The 4,699-nt window shown below is 33.5% G+C and overlaps 1 long non-coding RNA gene across 1 annotated transcript; it reads left to right on the top strand.

Moving 5' to 3' along the window:
• The first annotated feature begins 710 nt into the window (after nt 1–710).
• Nucleotides 711–4,027, top strand: LOC128546875 (uncharacterized). The gene is made up of 2 exons (XR_008366197.1): nt 711–814; nt 3,825–4,027. It is a non-coding gene; the product is annotated as an uncharacterized LOC128546875 (long non-coding RNA).
• The last annotated feature ends 672 nt before the right edge of the window (nt 4,028–4,699 follow it).

Below are 4,699 nucleotides of genomic sequence, written 5' to 3'. Positions count from 1 at the left end.
CCTTAGTCCCCAAAACTGGTTTTCAGCCAGTAGGGAACTTATAAATAAACACTTGAATCGATTTTCAGAGCTCCGTGTAGACGGCCAGGTCTTAAATCTTGCCCGAGGTAACGGAAGTCAGACGAAATGGAAATAGTCATCCACCCCAAATTTGCGAAAGAAGTAAACGGTTATGAGACACTTTTCCTACCACCATCTGGCCACATCCTTTACAAAACATACATATTTTTAGGTTAGTCATTTGCAAATAATACGGTACAGGTCGCGCGAGGTGTGTATTTTTTTTTTTTTTTTGCAATTTTTGCCTCAAAATTTAGTGTCCTAAAACTGCAGTCCTACTTGTCTTTATCAAAGAAACAAAGGAATCTACAGGCTGCTTTAACGTTCAAGCCATTTCTCAAAGAAAGTTGGATTATTTTATGACCTTAACTTACATTTTTACTCATAGTTGTGTCACTCGTGATATACATGCTTCACAAGGAGAAAGGTATTTCAACCTCACAATGAAAGAAACAAACAACCTCAATGTTTTTATTATTACATCGTTCTTCTCTTAATTAACACGAAGACGCGTTTCAACCTCTTTTGCGTGTCTTTTCCTTACCTGATAATTAGTTTCTACATTAACAATTAAATCAGTTTTAAATTTCAAATTTAATTATTACCTTTGCATGCTATCTTTACATATTTGACTATTATATAACGTTTGCAACAGTGTTAAGCTGTATTCCTGTGATATCTGGAGAAACAACAACGATGAAACTTTACGTTCTGGCTTTGCTGATGGTACTTGTGCTTCTGACAGAATCTACACGTAAGTACAAGATTTAGTACTTTAATTTTATGGAAAATAGGTACCTAATATTTTACAGTAAAATGCCAAATGCTTAAAGAGTCATTTGCTGTTTTATTTGTATTTTAGCTGTACTTGACTTACTATATTTAATGGGTCATATTCTGTTAGCTGAGTTCCGATATGGTGTATGATATTTGACAACAATAGCAATCAGAAATCAAATCTTGAAGGTCAGACGTGGTGCATTATGACTACAAATGTAATTCAAGAGCAGAAGTCACTAATGTTTAAAGTAAACAACAGAGTTTAAAACATGGATTTAGGAGAACATTTAATTTTCATATTAGAATTTTGCTTATTTATACTTCTGCTATCGTCTGAACTATCAGCGGTTCATATCGGGGATTGCGGCTTCATTTGTAGAGGAAGATCTTTAAGACTGGCCTGACGCGATACAATGACAGAAAAGTTCAGCCGCGACTAAGCAACTGTTTCACATTATTAATGTCTGTTACATAGAGTTTAAATCGTGTCAGAAATGTCTCTGTCCTTGCTATATATAATTTAGCAAAAACCTTTCTCTTATTATGTGTTTTGTGGCCGAGGCTACACACACGGCTGCCGTGTGTAGAATATATTACGGACAGTGCAACCGTGTCCGTGCGTGTTTATGATACACGACAGCATTGTCTCTACTTCAATTTTCACATGACAGCAATTGTAAAAGATTACTACATAGACCTAATAAAAGGACGTTTCTGCTGAAAGTACGGATTTCGCTATCTATTTTTGGATATATTTTTGTTCTTTGATGTTTCTTAAGGCCTGGAATTTTAAATTATATAAATGTGTCGAGCATTAAATTCTTTATGCAACAGTTAACACCTCCTGTACAATACAGAATATACATGTACTGGATTTGTTTTCAGGCAAAAAATGCTCGATTTCGTAATTACTTTTCCCTATCGCACGATAGCTAGTCCCTGTACAAGCTTAATAGCGTACTTGAACTAAGAGTTAGGGTATCAGAGGATTTAAATGTTCATTATATATGAGCATTAAAATTAATGTTCAATGTTGACAAGAAGGTATTATGTAATGCCTCTGATATAATATAATATTAATATATGAGATGCATTTTAATTTGTATATTTACTGATTCTTTTACTTCATTATCATCTATAGCCATATTTATTCTACTTTCATTCGCACAGCATTAACTATTTTCCAAATATATATTTTCGTACATAATATCCTGAATACATACTTAATTCTAAGTACACGACTTTTACAATGTTAATTTACATGAAACTATATCCGACCAGCATTCATATCACTTTAGTTGATCCTTACTACCAATTGAATGTGCGCAACATAACATGATATTACTGGAAATAACAAATCAAACAACCAGAACAAGATTTTCGACAGTTGAACGAAAATATATCTAACGTTTTCATATACTGTGTAATCAGTACGTTTCCGCCATTCTAAGTATGCAACCGATGATTGCCGAATATGAGTGTAGGAACAACCGATAAGGACTGCTTTGCCCCTTCAATTTTAATGACACGACCGCCTTGTCCCTAAGAAATTATTCGCACGGCTACCGTGAAAATAGTCAATTTGATTTCATTGGTAGTTTCTTGTGTAAAATATTATGCTATCTGAAGTCTTTAAAAACAGTGATTCTGTCTTTAGAACTAGCCACTGGATTATTTTAGCAAGAGACCGTGTATCGACAATTACTCAGCTTGCTTGAATAGCGATAAAGCATTTTTCGGGAAACATTTGTTTAATAGATGAACCAGGAGACATGTTTTCAGAACAAGTACCATTTCAGTAGTACAATACCTGGCAAACAGTTCTGACTATTGTGCCTGGTTATAAAATCTGACCTTACCATTCAATACCCTGGCAAACTAGAACTAAAAAAGAATATTCATTAAAATTAATATAGAAACCATATTTCTGTATCAACAACACTTATAGCAATAATCCTAAAAAGCGAATAAATGCAGCATACTTCCAAATACTATAGAGTTACCATTTATTTTGAAGTGTAGGACATTTATGTTAAATATATCAAATACATGGCGAACCTTAATACCTGAAAACAAAACCCCGATAAACTGAAAAAAAGCCGAGAAAGGATTTAGCGAGGAGCAAAAAAAAAAAAAAAAAAAAAAAAAACCGCTAAATTATAGGCTGATCACTACAAGTAGTCCAAATATAAATAGTGCTAATCTTTCTTCCTTTCCTCGTGTCCTTTCTCAATAGCATCGATCGTGCTGTAGTTTTCTTATATAAAAGTTAACATCCGTTTTACATTTTGTATTTCTATAGTAGCGATGAAGTTCTTTCTAAAATAATGTAAAGGAATTATAAAGTAAATGGATTTTATATGAAATAAAGAACAGCCGGATTAAGTGGTGTTCAGTCTAAATAATAGACTGAGGGACGAAGCTTGATTAACAGTTGAGCGTGGTGTGAATAGTCGAGATTGAAATGATAGGATAGTATTTGAACATTTGATCTTTTAGCTTTCAACGCTTTGATCACAGACACCGCTGTTTAGTGGAAATCTGCGCTACAAAGTCACACTATATAGTTACCATTTTTTTCAAGGTAACTGGAAATCTGCTGTGCAATCACGTATTCCATCATAGTTCTACTGAAAGCTATGCACAGCAAATTTATTTTGACGATTCGACTACTTTACCTTACCTTCCGTCGGATTGAGTTGCTCAAAATGTCGTGTCTAATGTATATTATTTGCTTCTTACCTGCACTTCTTAAATTTATGGAAATGCTCTAAAGTATTGACAGAACAAAAGCAATTCATTCAATGTACGTTTTTGTACCAGGTTCATAGAGGATCATGATGCATAAGGTGGTTTAAATTTTATCCAGTAGACAGATTATCTATTTTGTAGCGCTTCTCTTACATTTTTCAAGTGCATGCTGTCTAAAATCGAAAACAATGAGGAAACATACAATGTTAAATCTTCCTTGCTTATTTTTGCAGCATCAAGTTCATACGGAACGGCCAAAAGAAGATATGTTAATAGCTCGGGTCCTCCTGTTCCAGGGGTACCAGTACAGCGCAGGGCCAGTAATAACAGGTCGCCTAAAGCAGGTCCGCCCGGGCCGGTTTACAGCAGTGAGAATGTTAACTAGCAGATGACTATTATTAGTGAGAAACAAACAGCTGAATAAAGTTTTAAAATAGTTTTGGTTTGTTGTGTATTTAGCATGTTTAGTCACGCTTAGCTTATAAACCTAAAAGTTTTAATGATGGACATGTAAAAAGCTTGATTTAATTAATAGGAAATATGACATAATATTACCAAATTTCAAAGTCCACATATTGATTAAGAAACAAATAAATTGAAAACGGCATGCTTTGAACATATTTATTTCCGAATTAAAATCGAAGGGATATATTTTGTCATTGTCCGTGTCCGTTTTTCTGTTGTTCTGAAGCCATAGCTGTGTACTCAGAAGTCATGCTGAGTTAAAATTTTGTTATCGTTTGTACACACAGCTGTAGAACGACAGAGAAATTGACATAGACAGTGTCAAAACCATATCCCTCCAAATCTAACGAGAATAAATATCTTAAAAACACGACATTTTTAATTTGAAACTTAACTTTTAGAACATATGTGATACTAATTTTAGTTGTAACTTTTAGTAATCTATTTTCATATTTCTTTATTCAAACTATACTTAACACACAACAAAGCAAATATTCAAAATAAGAATAGTAATTTTAAGAATAAATAAAATTTGTAAACAAAATCATTGCCATATAGTTTACACTACTCAGTTCAATTTCAAAAGTCATTGCCCATGCAAATTGTTCTCAAATGGGAAACTCCCTTTACATTGAAATTGTCA

The sequence above is a fragment of the Mercenaria mercenaria genome, chromosome 11 (genome assembly GCF_021730395.1).
Source record: "Mercenaria mercenaria strain notata chromosome 11, MADL_Memer_1, whole genome shotgun sequence".
NCBI lineage: Eukaryota > Metazoa > Mollusca > Bivalvia > Venerida > Veneridae > Mercenaria > Mercenaria mercenaria.
The sequence above is the reverse complement of the archived record's forward strand: the minus strand, read 5'-3'. Positions and strand labels throughout refer to the sequence as shown.